At 45.7% G+C, this 17,448-nt stretch overlaps 1 protein-coding gene across 5 annotated transcripts in view; it reads left to right on the top strand.

Annotated features, from left to right (window-relative positions):
* The first annotated feature begins 2,942 nt into the window (after window positions 1-2,942).
* Window positions 2,943-17,448, top strand: part of LOC140725403 (HEPACAM family member 2-like) — a 42,238-nt gene continuing 27,732 nt past the window's right edge. For all 5 annotated transcript variants that reach the window (XR_012098340.1, XM_073040830.1, XM_073040829.1 and 2 more), the window contains exon 1: window positions 2,943-3,117. The gene's annotated coding sequence lies outside the window, so the exon portion shown is untranslated. The remainder of the gene's footprint in view (window positions 3,118-17,448) is intronic.

The following is a 17,448-nucleotide window of genomic DNA, read 5'->3' as shown; positions in this document are numbered from 1 at the left end:
GATGGAGGTCAAGTTGAGGTCTGGAAGACCAAGAAAACTTTCCAAGAGAGCTGCTTGTAGGATTGCTAGAAAGGCAAATCAAAACCCCCGTTTGACTGCAAAAGACCTTCAGTTAGATTTAGCAGACTCTGGAGTGGTGGTGCACTGTTCTACTGTGCAGTGACATCTGCATAAATATGACCTTCATGGAAGAGTTATCAGAAGAAAATGTTTCCTGCGTCCTCACCACAAAATTCAGCATCAGAGGTTTGCAAAGGAGCATCTAAACAAGCCTGATGCATTTTGGAAACAAGTCCTGTGGACTGATGAAGTTAAAACAGAACATTTTGGCTGCAATGAGCAAAGGTATGTTTGGAGAAAAAGGGTGCAGAATTTCATGAGAAGAATACCTCTCCAACTGTTAAGCACGGGGGTGGATCGATCATGCTTTGGGCTTGTGTTGCAGCTAGTGACATGCAGAACATTTCACTGGTAGAGGGAAGAAATAATTCAATTAAATACCATCAAATTCTGAAAGCAAATATCACACCATCTGTAAAAAACATCAACTGACTATGCCGGTGATGCCTCCCTCCCAGATGCGCTGAGTAGCTTCTACACTCGTTTTGAGGCAGAAAATGACGAGGCGGCGAGGAAGTCAAATGACCAGCTCCTCCTCCAAATCACCAGGTGCTGTGTCTCACTGTGGCCGATTTGAAAGGAACCCTGTGCAGTGTCAACCCACGGAAGGCTGCTGGACCAGACAACATCCCTGGTAGAGTGCTTAGAGGATGTGCAGACCAGCTAGCAGATGTTCTCACTGACATCTTCAACATCTCCCTGAGCAGTGCCACCGTTCCAATGTGCATCAAGGCCGCCACCATCGTCCCCGTGCCGAAGAAGTCTTCAGTGTCCTGCCTAAATGGCTACCGTCCTGTTGCACTTACATCCATCATCATGAAGTGTTTCGAGAGGCTCATCATGAGGCATATCAAGACCCTGCTGCCCCCCTCACTGGACCCCCTGCAGTTTGCATACCATCCCAACCACTCAACAGACGACACAATTGCCATTACCCTCCACCTGGCCCTAACCCACCAGGACAAAAAAGACACATACGTTCGGATGCTGTTCATAGACTTCAGTTCAGCATTCAACACAATCATCCCTCAGAAACTGATTGGAAAGCTGAGCCTACTGTGCCTGAACACCTCCCTCTGCAACTGGATCCTAGGCTTGCTGACCGGGAGACCTCAGTCAGTCCAGATCTGAGGCAGCATCTCCAATACCATCACACTGAGCACGGGGGCTCCCCAGGGTTGTGTGCTCAGTCCACTGCTGTTCACTCTGCTGACCCATGACTGTGCTGCAACACACAGCTCGAACCACATCATCAAGTTCGCCGATGACACGACTGCGGTGGGTCTCATCAGAAAGAATGACAAGTCAGCTTACAGAGAGGAGGTGCTGCGGCTAACGGACTGGTGCAGAGCCAACAACCTGTCTCTGAATGTGAACGAAACACTTCAGGAGGGCACGGAGCGACCACTCCCCGCTGAACATCGATGGCTGCTTGGTAGAGATCGTTAAGAGCATCGAATTTCTTGGTGTTCATCTGGCGAAGAATCTCATCTGGTCCCACAACACTAGCTCCATAACAAAGAAAGCCCAGCAGCGTCTCTACGTTCTGTGAAGGCTGAGGAGAGTCCATCTCCCACCCCCCATCCTCATCACTTTCTACAGGGGTTGTATTGAGAGCATCCTGAGCAGCTGCATCACTGCCTGGTTTGGAAACTGCACCGTCTCGGATCACAAGACCCTGCAGCGGATAGTGAGGTCAGCTGAGAAGATCACCTGGGTCTCTCTTCCCGCCATTACGGACATTTACACTACATGCTGCATCCACAAAACAAATAGCATTATGAAGGACCCCACGCACCCCTCATACAAACTCTTCTCCCTCCTGTCGTCTGGGACAAGGCACCGAAGCATTCGGGCTCTCACGACCAGACTATGTAACAGTTTCTTCCCCCAAGCTATCAGACTCCTCAATACCCAGAGCTTGGACTGACACTTTACTGCCCTATTGTCTTGTTTATTACTTATTGTAATGCCTGAACTGTTTTGTGCACTTTATGCAGTCCTATGTAGGTCTGTAGTCTGGTGTAGCTTTCTCTGTGTTGTTTTTTTTTATTATTACGTAGTTTGGTCTAGTTTTTTGTACTGTGTCATGTAAACCATGGTCCTGAAAAACGTTGTCTCATTTTTACCTTGTACTGTACCAGCAGTTATGGTCAAAATGACAATAAAAAGTGACTTGACTTGACTTGACTGAAGATGAAAAGAGGATGGCTTCTACAACAGGATAATGATCCTAAACACACCTCAAAATCCACAATGGACTACATCAAGAGGCACAAGCTGAAGGTTTTGCCATGGCCCTCACGGTCCCCTGACCTAAACATCATCGAAAATCTGTGGATAGACCTCAGAAGAGCAGTGTATGCAAGACAGCTCAAGAATCTCACAGAACTAGAAGTCTTTTGCAAGGAAAAATGGGCAAAAATCCCCCAAACAAGAACTGAAAGACTCCTAGCTGGCTACAGAAAGCGTTTACACGCTGTCGTACTTGCCAAAGTGGGTGTCCAAACTAAGTACTGACCATGCTGGGTGTCCAAACTTTTGCTTGGGACCGTTTTCATTTTTTGTTATTTTGAAACTGTAAACAATGGAAATAAAAGAAGTAATCTTGATTAAAGTATTAAAGAAATGTGTCATCTTTAACTTTATGCCTTTTGGAAATCAGGTAATTTTTTAGCTCACTCAGCTATTCACAGTAACAGAAATTTTGACCAGGGGTGCCCAAACTTTTGCCTTCCACTGTATGTAGGCGGGTTGTGTACCAGGCGGAGTTTTCGCGCATGTTTGAAACCATCTGCTGGATTGCATCAGCTATCGGAAGCGGTACTCGACTCGCGGACACGCTGGGAATTGCATGAACCGAAGAGAGTTTCTCTCATTCCTGCAGACGAGGGAGGCAGTTTCTCCATCTCAGCCTGGACGGGAACAGAGTCAGTGATCCTGAGGGATTCAGACTGGCCGTTCCTGACCATCTCCCGCTGACAGGACTTCCCAAAGGTGAGTTTCAGTCCCGCACTGTCGGCCTTTGTCGGGGTTGCGGTGGGGATTCACAGCATTGTTGTTTCGTCAAATTTACCTAGGAGCAGAATGAGGTGAGAGTGACATAGAAAATATTGAGATGTCAAAGTATTGAGAGGCGACGGTGACCGGGGTAATAGAAAAATATCCATTTTGAGAGCAAAATCAAACAGATATTAACACACGGAGGGGCATCAAAATAAATGATAGAGACCTGCATGACCCCTGCGCAGTAGCAAACATATTTTTGAGGTATGCAACAACGATCACCCACTAAAGTAAACAAATGATTAAGATCAGTTTCAGTATACAATTTACTTATTATAACATTGATTTTATGTTCCAGGGATACGTTGGCGGGTTGTGGTAGAAATAGGAACTTTTTGCGGTCTTTTTAAACTACTTCCTGGGCGGACAGGGATTTAAAGGGCTGTTGGAAACAGTGCTCATTCGGAAACACACTGGGAGTTGGGTGAATGAGAAGAGAATGTCTCTGATTCCTGTAGAAGTGGGAGCTCCAGACCCCTCGAACCCAGCCTGGACTGGAACAGAGTCGGTGATCGGGCTGGATTCAGACTGACCGTCACTGGGTCGTTGTTCCATCTCCCGCTGACAGGGTTTTGTAGAAGGAAAGTTTCAGTGCAGAATGTTCATTACTCGGTGGGTGGGGCCGAGAGGGGATTCACAACACTGTTGTTTTGTCAAAATCTACCTATGTGCAGAACGAGGAGAGAGTGAGGCACAGAAAAACTGTTAATATGTTATTGAACGGAGAGGAGGGAGGAACCGGGTAACAGAAAAATATCCATTTTGAGAGCAACATCAAGGAGATATTTACTGAACTGATCTGCAGTCCAGACGCTGAGACAGTTTTCTCCACCCGGACCGACAAGCGTTGTCCCGAAGCAGGGAAGCAGCGGTGGGCACGCGGTGTAAAAACCTTCAGTCCACAAATAAATATTTAAATTTAAAACAAAAACTATAAATGTTGTAAATTGAAAATAACAATTCAAATGGAAAGACTCAGCAGGTCAGGCATCTTTTATGGGAAAGAATGTTCCCCACGCTTCAGTAGAGTATTTACTGACTTCTCCAGTCCAAGCAGTTTAGCGGGAAATGGAAACGTGTGGATCAGAGTTCAAATCGCACAAAGGCGGCGTGGAAATTTAAATTCGGTCAATAATCTCGAATTACAATTCAAAATTGACAAAATGTGCATGGTCACTGGGTGAATAGACATCTAACTTGTACCAGCGGTCATTCGGAGCCTCTTCCATTACAATTTTGAGCATGTGGTACCCACAAATATCTTCGATTTGGGGGTTCAGGCTTGAACAGCTGGTGGGGGGGGGGTGTCGGGGATTGTCATTGACTTCAGATTCCAAGCAGTCTTCCGGCAGCAGGTCAAAATGGGCAGTGAATGAACTTCCGTTTCATGACTAACAATCGGCTGAAGAATAATTACGGGTGCTGAGGAAGTAACCGCTTTTCAGAATGAAACCCTGCATCAGAACTCCTCTGCAAAACCACTCTGGATGTGACTTCCAGTTTCAGTGTTCTCCACATTTGACCAATCAATGTTTTTTTCACACTGAACAACGATTTATAAGAAGCAGGGCAGGGGAAGTATTGGGAGTGGACTCACCACATTGCCAGGACTGGGCTCCACCCCATGGTCAGTTTCTAGAAGCCTTCAGTGGGCTTCTGGTTTCTAAACATTCTAACCGTGCTGGTTACTTGTATGGCAATTGACTACACATGTGCCTAGTTATTCTGACTAGCTAAGCTGTGTGAATTGTGCAGTTCTTTGCTCAGTCCTTGAGCCAACACTTATCGGTGAGACCAGACGCAGATTGAGAGATCTCTTCGCTGAGCACCATTTCCAGAAAAAGCAGGATCTCCCAGTGGCCGCCCATTTTAATTCTTTTTCCCATTCCCATTCTGACATGTCAGTCCATGGCCTCCTGTACTGTTCCAATGAGGCCAAACACAAATTGGAGCAGCAACACCTTATATTCCATCAGGGTAGCCTCCAGTCCAATGGCATGAACATCGAATTCTTCAACTTCTGGTAATGACCCTCCCCCCCCCTTTCACTATTCCCCATTCCCTTTTCCCTCTCTCACCTTAAATCCTTGCCTGCTCATCACCTCCCTCTGAAGCTGCACCCCCTTTTCTTTCTTCCATGGCCTTCTGTCCTCTCCTATTACATAACCCCTTCTTCAGTCCTTTATCTCTTTCACCAATCAACCTCCCAGCTCTTTACTTCACCCCTCCCCCACCCGGTTTCACCTCTCACCTTGTGTTTCTCTCTCCCCTCCCTCCCACCTTTTAACTCTGACTCCTTGTCTTTTTTTTTCTCCAGCCCTACTGAAGGGTCTCACCACAAAAGATTGACTGGACACTTCTCCATAGATGCTGCCTGGCCTGCTGAGTTCTGCCAGCATTTTGTGTGTGTTATTTACTTACTAATGTGGTTGTCTGGTAATCCAGTGCTGAAGTATTTGAAGTGCTGAAGATGAATGTTTTTTTTTGCCCTAGCCTTGGTGCTTCTGTATTTTGAACCTGTTTAATTTAGATCTTTGGATTCTGTCTGTTGTGCTTTTTTTAATTTCTCCTTTTTGACTTATTTTTTTTTTGTTAAATTGAAACACTGCCTTGCCTCTGATTTGGATTATTGCCTTTGTTTTGGAACTGTGCTGGAAAGCAAACTATCCAGTAAAGTACCGGTCTGAATATTCATTCTGACCTCCTGCATGGTCTCTGCTCCTGGGCTCATTTCTCCCTCAGTCCCTGGAGTACAGTGGTAAAGTTCTGGACTATCATTGTCAGAGATCTGAGTTCAAGCACAGTCAGTTCTGACACCACATTGCTACACTGGATGATATTAGGATCTATTATCATCTTATGTCTGCATGTCTGCTGTTTTGAGATTGGAAGCATAATATCCTAGCGGGAAGGTTTGCTGGAACTGCTCGGGGAGAGATGGTGGGTAAACTAGAGTTGCAGGGGTTGGAAAACAGAGTGCCAGAATAGTGCAGAGGTTGTGGAGACATCTCGTTAAGACCTCAGCCAAAGTCAGTACTCAAAAAGTTGAGGATGTTGCGACTAACATACTGAGCTGCGTATATTTCAAAGCATAAAGTATCATAGGAAAGGTAGATGAGCTCAGGGCATGGAATTATGATACTATAGCTATTGGTCAGATTTGCTTGCAGGAGGGGAAGGACTGGCAGCTCAATGTTCCAGGGATCCATTGTTTTGGACATGACAGAATGGAGGAGGGTGACATTACTAGTTAGGGAAAATGTCATAGCAGTTCGCCGTCAAGATAGACTGGAGGACTTGTCTAGTGAGACATTATGTGTGCAACTGAGGAATAAGACAGGTATCATCACATTACTTGTTACAGACCACTCAACAGTCCAAAATTTTGGCAGTACCAAGCTTTATGTGCCTGTCAGAATAAAAAGTAAAGATAACAGTTTTAAGAGATATTGACACCCTGGTTACGGAAATAAAGGAGGTGCATCACAGGTATAGTCCATGTTGGAACAATGAGGTGCTCATGGAGTATAAGGAATGCAGGAAAACTCTTAAGGACATCTGGAAAGCTAAAAGAAGGCATGAGGTTGCCCTAACAAACAAGGTGAAGGAGAATCCCAAGGGACTCTACGTGTGCGTTAAGAGCAAAAGGATTGCGAGGGACAAAATTGGTCCTCTGAAATATCAGAATAGTAATCCTTGTATAGAGCCAAAAGAGACGGGGGTGATCTTAAATCATTTTTTGCATCTGTATTTAACTGCAAGACAGGTACAAAGACTATTAAAATGAGGCAAAGTGGCATCAACTTCATGGACCCTATACAGAATACAAAGGAGGGGTGTTTGCTGTCTTGGGGCAAACTTGGGTGGATAAGTCCCCAAGGCCTGACAAAGTGTTCCCTCCTCCCTGTGGAAGCCAAGTGTAGAATTACCAGGGCCCTAACAGAGATATTTAAATTATCCTTAATGATAGGTAAGGTACCAGAGGTTTGAAGGATAGCCAATGTTGTTCTGTTGTTCAGGCTAGTGAGACTGACATCAGTATTGTGAAAGTTATTTGAAGGTATTCTAGAGACCAGATATGAGTATTTGGATAGACATGGCTTTATGTGTAGTTGGTTATGTCTAACCAATTTTATAAATTTTTAAAGGAAGTTACCAGGAAAATTGATGAATGTTGTCTTCATGGACTTCAGCAAAACTTTTAAAAAGGTCCTATGTGGGAGGTTAGTCAAGGAGTTTCATTCACTTGGCATTCACGATGAGGTAGTAAATTGGATTAGACATTGGCTTTGTGGAAGAAGCCAGGCAGTGGTAGTAGATGGTTGTTTCTCTGACTGCAGGCCTGTGGCTAGTGGAGTACTGTAGGCAATGGTGCTGGGTCCATTGTTTGTCATCCATCTCAACGATCTGTAGGATAATTTGGTTAACTGGATCAGCAAGTTCGTGGATGACACCAAGATTGGTGGTGTAGTGGATCGTGAGAAAGACTATCAGGCTTGCAGCAGGATCTGGACCAGCTGAAAAATGGCAGATGGAATTTAGTGCAGACAAGTGCAAGGTGTTGCACTTCGATTGGACAAACCTGTTAATGGTATGGTACTGAGGAATGCTGTAGAACAAAGGGATCTAGGAATACAGATCCATAATTCAGTGAAAGTGGCATCAGAGGTACTGTAGAGAGCTCATAAAGAAAGCTTTTCATAAATCAAATATTGAGTACAGGAGATGGGATGTTATGTTGAAGTTGTATTAGGCAAAGATGAGGCCTAATTTGGAATATTGTGTGCCATTTTGGTCACCTACCTACAGGAAAAATATGAATAAGGTTGAAAGAGAACAAAGAAAATTTACAAGGATGTTGCCTGGACTGGAGGACCTGAGTTATATGGAAAGATTGAATAGATTAGGACTTCATTCTTTGGAATGTAGAAGGTGAGAGATTTGATAGAGGCATATAAAATTACGAGGGGCATAGGTAGTGCAAAATACAAGCAGGCTTTTTCCACTGAGGTTGGTTGGGACTACAGCTAGAGATCATTTGTTAAGTGTGAAAGGTGAAAAGATTAAGGGAAACATGAGAGGAAACTTCTTCGCTCAGAGGGTTATGAAAGTGTGGAATGAGCTGCCTGCGCAAGTGTTGCATGTGAGCTCAATTTCAACACTTAAGAGAAATTTGGATTGATACATTCAGGCACAAAGATGGTTTTTGAGGTAGCAAATCAGCTCTGAATTGTTGAATGGCAGAGCATTCTCCGGGGGCTGAATGATACATTCCTGCATTGATTTCTTATTCTTACGTAGCTGAGACCAACTGTTTATACAGCTACACCTTCACCTCAGTAATACATCTGTAGTAAATTTTTGTGCCCATGATGGTATCGGTAGAAGTTACCACTGCACTGTCTTTATGGAGATGAAGTGCTGTTACAGAGTTGGGACACTCTCCATTGTGTAGGGTGGAATATAGTCATGATAATTGACTGGACGTCCATGAGCCGATCTGGACCATCAGCAAAAGTGGAAATATGATCTCCATGATCTGTCCTCCCTCACTCTACCTCTATAATGAAGGTAGGAGATCAGTGAAGATACATATGGAGATGGATATCCAAAATATTGAATGGATAGGACTTCTGGTTGTTTGTGAGTGAATAGAAGTCATCTGGTAGTCACTTGTGAGTAGATCTATCTTTGCAAAGTCCTTGAGAGGTTAATCACTGATTTCCTTGTGACAAAATTTTTTGCAGATGCTAGACGGTCTAACACCAGCTCCTCCCTTAGCCTGGGTGAAGTGGACATCTTTGTTGTCTCTTGCTTAGATGATAGCGTAATGAACAGGTAACTGTGAATGGATTATAGATGCTGCCTTGAGATCCTGCATTTGCCCGTGACAGAATGGAAGTTAGTTATCAATATGTGTGCTCCAAGCATTTTGTCAGGAGTATGGATCCATGGGGTTAGCTTTTCTTACTCTCTTCTTGACAAGCAGCTTAACAGAAGGTCACGTTTTTTTAAACCTGCTCAGCAGACGTTTACCTCTCTTAGATATGGTTATGTTTCTTACCCAAGGTCAGAGTATATCCACTTGACTTCATCCATGACTTTGGGAAGTAGACACTAATACCATTGGTTGCTAGTTCCATAAGAGATAGAGCCATAGGTTTATGAGGCATTCAGTTACCCTATAAGCCCTGAGTTGCTGGAATACTTCCTTCTTGACAGAAAACCCATCCTATGAAGATGTTGTCTTCATGTTTCCCCTTCCAAAACATTTTATCATTCCCTTTTTGAACCAGTCATTTACTTCCAACTATGTTTTAGGGGAAATGTTAATGCCAAAGTGCCAGAGTACCCAGGCTATGAGGACTAAGCAATGTTGGGGTCCATCACTGCTGTGACTGCTATTAAGGCCCATAGATCACGGATTTCAAACTTAAACAATATATCATTTTACCATAAACATGAGAAAATCTGCAGATGCTGTAAATAGAAATATAGAAAACCTACAGCACAATACAGGCCCTTTGACCCACAAGGTTGTGCCGAACATGTCCCTACCTTTGAAATTACTAGGCTTACCCATAGCCCTCAATTTTTCTAAGCTCCATGTACCTATCCAAAAGTCCCTTAAAAGACCCTATTGTATCCGCCTCCACCACCATTGCCGGCGGCTTATTCCACACACTCTCCACGCTCTGAGTAAAAAAAACGATCACTCACATCACCTCTGTACCTACTCCCCAGGACCTTAAACCTGTGTCCTCTTGTGGCAACCATTTCAGTCCTGGGAAAAAGCCTCTGACTATCCACACGATCAATGCCTCACATCATCTTATACACCTCTATCAGGTGACCTCTCATCCGCCATCGCTCCAAGGAGAAAAGGCCGAGTTCACTCAACTGTTTTCATATGGCTTGCTCCCCAATCCAGGCAACATCTTTGTAAATCTCCTCTGCAGCCTTTCTATGGCTTCCACATCCTTCCTGTAGTGAGGTGACCAGAACTGAGCACAGTACTCCAAGTGGGGTCTGACCAGGGTCCGATATAGCTGCCACATTATCTCTTGGCTCCTAAATTCAATTCCACAATCGATGAAGGCCAATACACCGTATGCCATCTTAACCACAGAGTCAACCTGTGCAGCTGCTTTGAGTGTCCTATGGACTCGGACCCCAAGATCTCTCTGATCCTCCCCACTATCAAGAGTCTTACCATTAATACTATATTCTGCCATAACATTTGGCCTACCAAAATGAACTACTTCACACTTATCTGAGTTGAACCCCATCTGCCACTTCTCAGCTCAGTTTTGCATCCTATCAATGTCCCACTGCAACGTCTGACAGCTCTCCACACTACCCACAACACCCCTAACCTTTGTGTCATCAGCAAATTTACTAACCCATCCCTCCACTTCCTCATCCAGGTCATTTATAAAAATCATGAAGAGTAGGGGTCCCAGAACAGATCCCTGAGGCACACCACTGGTCACCGGCCTCCATGCAGAATATGACCTGTCTACAACCACTCCTTGCCTTCTGTGGGCAAGACAGTTCTGGATCCACAAAGCAATGTCCCCTTGGATCCCATGCCTCCTTACCTTCTCAATAAGCCTTGCATGGGGTATATTATCAAATGCCTTGCTGAAATCCATGTACGTTACATCTACTACCCTTCATAATGTGTTTAGTCACATCCTCAAAAAATTCAATCAGGCTCATAAGGCATGACCTGCCATTGACAAAGCCATGCTGACTATTCCTAATCATATTATACCTCTCCAAATGTTCATAAATCCTGACTCTCAGGATCTTCTCCATCAATTTACCAACCACTGAAGTAAGACTCACTGGTCTATAATTTTCTGGGCTATCTCTACTCCCTTTCTTGAATAAAGGAACAACATCCGCAACCCTCCAATCCTCTGGAACCTCTCCCGTCCCCATTGATGATTCAAAGATCATCGCCAGAGGCTCAGCAATCTCATCCCTTGCCTCCCACGGTAGCCTGGGGTACATCTCATCTGGTCCCGGCGACTTATCCAACTTGATGCTTTTCAAAAGCTCCAGCACATCCTCTTTCTTAATATCTACATGCTCAAGCTTTTCAGTCTGCACTACACTCACCAAGGTCCTTTTCCATAGTGAATACTGAAGTAAAGTATTCATTAAATACCCCTGCTATTTCCTTCGGTTCCATACACACTTTCCCACTGTCACACTTGATAGGTCCTATTCTTTCATGTCTTATCCTCTTGCTCTTCATATACTTTTAGAATGCCTTGGGGTTTTCCTTAATCCTGCCTGCCAAGGCCTTCTCATGGCCCCTTCCGGCTCTCCTAATTTCCTTCTTAAGCTCCTTCCTGTTAGCCTTATAACTCTGAACCTTTTGTAAGCTTTTCTTCTTGACTAGATTTATTACAGCCTTTACAACACGGTTCCTGTTCCCTACCATAACTTACCTATACATTGGAACGTACCTATACAGAACTCCACACAAATATCCCCTGAACAGTTACCACATTTCTTCCATACTTTTCCCTGAGAACATCTGTTTCCAATTTAACCTTCCAATTTTCTGCCTGATAGCCTCATAATTCCACTTACTCCAATTAAACACTTTTCTAACCTGTCGGTTCCCATCCCTCTCCAATGCTTTTGTAAAGGAGATAGAATTGTGATCACTATCTCCAAAATGCTCTCCCACTGAGAGATCTGACACCTGACCAGGTTCATTTCCCAATACCAAATCAAGTACAGCCTCTCCTCTTGTAGGCTTATCTACATATTGTGTCAAGAAACCTTCCTGAACGCACCTAACAAACTCCACCCCAACTAAACCCCTCGCTCTAGGGAGATGCCAATCAATATTTGGGAAATTAAAATCTCCCATCACGACAACTCTGTTATTATTACACCTTTCCAGAATCTGTCTCCCTATCTGCTCCTCAATATCCCTGTCACTATTGGGTGGCCTATAAAAAACACCCAGTAGAGTTATTGACCCCTTCCTGTTCCTAACCTTCACCCACAGAGACTCCATAGACAATCCCTCCATGATGTCCACCTTCTCTGCATCTGTGACACTATCTCTCATCAACAGTGCCACACCCCCACCTCTTTTGCCTCCTTCCCTGTCCTTTCTGAAACATCTATAACCCAGCACTTGAAGTACAGGTAGTCCCCGAGTTACAAACGTCCGACTTACGGACAACTCGTACTTACGAACCAAGGAAGGAGAACGCTGTCCGCCATTTTAAGTTGTTGCCATTGACACTGTGTTGAGTGTTTAACTTTGTATTTGACTTAAATTTTTCTTAGTAAGATTCACCCTGACCCCGCACCCCCCTCCCCCGTTCCTGTCAGCTGGTGGCGCAGTGAGATCAGCGCCAGACTCGAGAATGGAGTTTCTCCGATTTCGATCCAGTTACAGGCCGCTCCCATGCCAGGCTGACGTCGATCCAGTGACTCCCGTACCATCCGTGCTGGGTGGATGTCGAGCTCGCAACTGGACCTCGTAAAAGAAAAACACTGCCACCTCCAGTTTAAATTCCCACACAGAATATTGTGTAGGATCAAATACCCAGACGCAGCACAGCCCCCACTTGTCCCATTTAACCTGGCTCAGCGCAGTGATCCTTAGGACCCAGCGGACCTCGGGTGCTGGCGAAGCTCGGGACTCGCCGCCCACAGTGTTTCGGTTTCATTGATGGGAAGCGATCGCGATTGAAAATAAAGTGGAAATAAGAAAGCGTTTGGAAAGAGGTGAAGCGCCATCGGTCATTGGAAAAGCGTTAGGCTACAGTCGGTCAACGATCAGAACAATTTTAAAGGATAACGGATAAAGTGAGAATAATGGAGCATGTGAAAGGCCCTGCCCCGATGAAAGCTACAATTATTACTAAGCAACACAGTGGTTTAATTATTGGAATACATACGTTTCTTAAGTGTTTTATATGCGTAGAAAGGTAAAATATATACTATATGCTAAGACAAACGTTTGACTAACTGATGCTGAATAATACCAGATGTACTTGTTCCGACTTATGTACAAATCCGACTTAAAGACGGACTCGGGAACGGAACTCGTACGTAACCTGGCGACTGCCTGTAACCATTCCTGTCCCTGAGCCATCCAAGTCTCTGTAATGGCCCCCACATCTTATCTCCAAGTACTGATCCACACTCTAAGCTCATCCACTTTTTTCGCAACACTCCTTGTGTTAAAATAGACTCATCTCAAACTGTCCATCTGAGTGCGTCCCTTCTCTATCACCTGCCTATCCTCCCTCACACACTGTCTCCAAGCTTTCTCTATTTGTGAGCCAACTGCCTTTTCCCCAGTCTCTTCAATTCGGTTCCCACCCCCCAACATTTCTAGTTTAAACTCTCCCCAGTAGCCTTAGCAAACACTCCCGCCAGGATATTGGTCCCCCTGGGATTCAAGTGCAACCCGTCCTTTTTGTACAGGTCACGCCTGCCCCAAAAGAGGTCCCAATGATCCAGAAATCTGGATCCCTGCCTGCTGCTCCAATCCCTCAGCCATGCATTTATCCTCCATCTCATCCTATTCCTATTCTCACTGTCATGTGGCACAGGCAGTAATCCCGAGATTACTACCTTTGTGGTCCTGCTTCTCAACTTCCTTCCTAACTCCGTGTAGTCTGTTTTCAGGACCTGCTCCCTTTTCCTACCTATGTCATTGGTACCAATATGTAGAATGACCTCTGGCTATTCTCCCTCCCACTGCAGGATATTGTGGATTCGATCTGAAACATCCCGGACTCTGGCACCTGGGAGGCAAACTACCATCTGAGTTTCTTTTCTGCGTTCACAGAATCGCCTGTCTGACCCCCTAACTATAGAGTCCCCTATCACTACTTCCTTCCTCTTCCTTTCCCTTCCCTTCTGAGCCACAGGGCCAGACTCTGTGCCAGAGGCACGGCCACTGTTGCTTCTCCCAGGTAGGCTGTCCCCCCACTGACAGTACTCAAGCTGGAATACTTATTGTCAAGGGATACAGCCACAGGTGTACTCTCTAGTACTTGACTCTTCCCCTTCCCTCTCCGGACTGTGACCCATTTCTCTGTCCCTCGTGGCCCCGGTGTGACCACCTGCCTATAACTCCTTTCAGTCACCTCCTCGCTCTCCCTGACCTGATGAAGGTCATCGAGCTGCATCTCCAGTTCCCTAACATGGCCCCTTAGGAGCTGCAGCTCGACACACCAGGTTCAGATATGGCCATCCGGGAGGCTGGGAGACTCCAGGAACTCCCACATTTGACACCGAGCACAGAAAAACAGCCTCACACACATACCACTTCCTTTCCACAATTAACACAGGTAGACCTACCTCGCCTCATTACCACCTAAGCCCGTTGTGCCAAAGCCCTCTCACTCTGCTGCCCTCTCACTCCGCTGCCCGCTGGATATGGCGGTCTTGTTTTTAAACTTTTCGCGCTCTACTGGCCAAAGTCACGCACCTGCGCAGTCTTGCCTCTCTTTTGCCCTGAGTGGTAAAACTGCCTTTGCTCCGGAAATCCTTAGCCGTTCACCCGCAGCCTTCTTGCTCCGAATCCAAAGCAAAGCACGGAAAATGCAGGAAGAATTCAGCAAGCCAGGCAGCATATATGGAAAATAGTAACAGACCCTTCCTCAGGACTGAGTAAGAAAGACGGAGTGATAGAAGAAGTACGAGGTGGTGATAGGTGATCCAGGGGAGGGGGAGAGGGTGAAGTGAAGAGCTAGGAAGTTGAATGGTGAAAGAGATGAGCTGCTGGAGAAGGAGGAAACCGATAGGAGAGGTTAGAAAGAAGTGGAAGGAGGAGCACCCAAGGGAGGTGATGGGCAGGTAAGGAGATAAGATGAGAGAGGGAAACAGGAATCATGAAGGGGAGGTGGGCAATTACCAGAAGTTCGAGAAATCGATGCTCATGCCATCAGGTTGGAAGCTATCCAGACAGAATATAAGCTGTTGCTCCTCCAACATGAATGTGGCCTCATTGCAGCAAATAGAGGAGGCCATGGACCGACATGTTGGACTGGGAATGGGAAGTAGAATTGAAATGGGTAGCTACCGGGAGATCCCACTTTTTCTGGTGGATGGAACGTAGATGCTCGGCGAATCAGTCTCCCAATCTATGTTGGGTCTCATCGAGTCCACACCAGGAGCACTAGATACAGTAGATGACCCCAAAAGACTCGCAGGTGAAGAGTCACCTCACTTAGAAGGACTGTTTGGGCTCTGAGTGGTAATGAGGGAGGAGGTGTAGGTGTGAGTGTGGCACTTGTTCTGCTTGAAAGCTAAGTGCCAGGAGGGAGATCAGTGGGGAGGGGTGAGTGGACAAGGGTGTCGCCTGGTGATCAATCCTTGCAGAAAGTGGGGGGGGGGGAGGGCGAAGGTAAGATGTGCTTGGTGATGCAAATCCATTGGAGATGGCGGGAGTAACACAGCAATGTTTGCTGGATGTGGAGGCTGGTGGGGTGGTAGGTGATAGTGTTGCGGCGGGAGGATGGGGTGAACACAGATGTAGGTGAAATAGAAGAGACGAGAGTCAGGGCAGCGTTGGTGGTGGAGGAGGGGAAGCCCCTTTCTTTGAAGGAGGACATCTCAGTAGTTCTGGAATGAAAAGCCTCATCCTGAGTGCTGGTACGACATTTCCTGAGGAACTGAAAGAAGGGTATGGCACTTCAAAAGTGACAGGGTGGGCTGTCATATAGCTGTGAAAATCAGTGGGTTCATAGAAGATATCAGTAGGTAGACTGTCTCCAGAGATGGAGACAAAGAGATCGAGAAAGGGGAGGGAGGTGTCGGGAATAGACCACCAGGGTGGAAGTTGGAAGCAAAGTTGCCGAAGTCGACAAGCTCAGCATGGGTGCAGGAAGCAGCATCAGTGCAATTGTCGATGAGGTGTAGGAAGAGTAAGGGAGTGATAACGGTGTAGGCTTACAACGTGGACTGTCCCACGTAGCCAACAAAAAGGCAGGCATAGCAGGGACCCATGCAAGTGTCCATGGCTACACTTTTGGTTTGAAGGAAATGGGAGGAGTTGAAGGAGAAATTGAGGGTGAGGACCAGTTCCACCAGACAGAGGAGAGTGATGGTGGGGTCAAACTGGTTTGGGTCTATTGTCCAGGAACAAGCAGAGAGCTTTAAGGCCCTCGATGGGGGATGGAGGTGTATAGGGACTGGAAGATGAGACGATCAGCGGCAGGAAACTTGAAGTCATTGAAAAGCTCACGAGCGTGTGAAGTGTCACGGATGTAGGTAAGAGGGGATTGAACCAGGGGAGATAAAACAGTCGAGGTATGCAGATGTAAGTTCAGTGGGGCAGGAACAAGCAGAAACAATGGGTCTACCTGGACAGGCAGGTTTATGGATCTTGGGCAGAACATAGAAATGGGAGGTGTGGGGTAGGAGAACTGAGGTTGGTGGCAGTGGATGGGACTTCCTCAGATTTTATAATGTCAGTGATGGTGCAGGAGACAATGGCCTGGTTCTCCTCATTGGGGTCCTGTTCAAAAGGTAAGTAAGAGGAGGTGTCTGAGAGTTGTTGCAGGGCTTCGGCAAGATAGAGATCAGTCTGCCAGACTGCTACTGCACCCCCTCCAAACCATCTGTGGATTTGGTGGTGAGGTTTGGATTAGTGCGGAGAGAGTGGAGACCAGTACGTTTTGAAGAAGTGTGGTTAGAATTAAAAAGAGGAATGTTAAAGCCGGGACAGTTGATGCCAAGCCAGCAGATATAATTTTGCCACATTAATTATGTGCAGTGTAAATGGCGATTAAGTTGATGGCAATATTATGTCCTCAGCTATACAGGTCTTAGTGCATTGGGTTTAAATATTTCATGTTATATGGTTTTGATGCTTTCTCAGTTACCAATTTCATTTTTTCCATTTCTAAATATATTTTTTCCTGATACGTAAGAGTCATAGAAAGGTCCAGTATGGGAACAGCTGATTTGGCCCACGAAATCCACATTAACCATCAACCACCCTTTTACAATAATCCTAATTAATCCCATTTTTATATAATTCACTCCACGTTCTCATCTACCCTTTCCCTTCCCCTCCCTACCCCCTCCCACAACCTGGATTCAACCCATAAACCTGTCTGTCCAGGTAAACTCATTGTTTCTGCTTGTTCTTGCCCCACTGAACTTACATCTGCATACCTTGACTGTTTGACTTCCCTTGGTTCAGTCCCCTCTTACCTACATCCGTGACACTTCACATGCTCATGAACTTATCAAGTGCTCTGG

This window comes from Hemitrygon akajei, chromosome 3 (assembly GCF_048418815.1).
Source record: "Hemitrygon akajei chromosome 3, sHemAka1.3, whole genome shotgun sequence".
In the NCBI taxonomy this organism is placed as follows: Eukaryota; Metazoa; Chordata; class Chondrichthyes; order Myliobatiformes; family Dasyatidae; genus Hemitrygon; species Hemitrygon akajei.
This window is presented reverse-complemented; position numbering and strand designations above follow the sequence as displayed.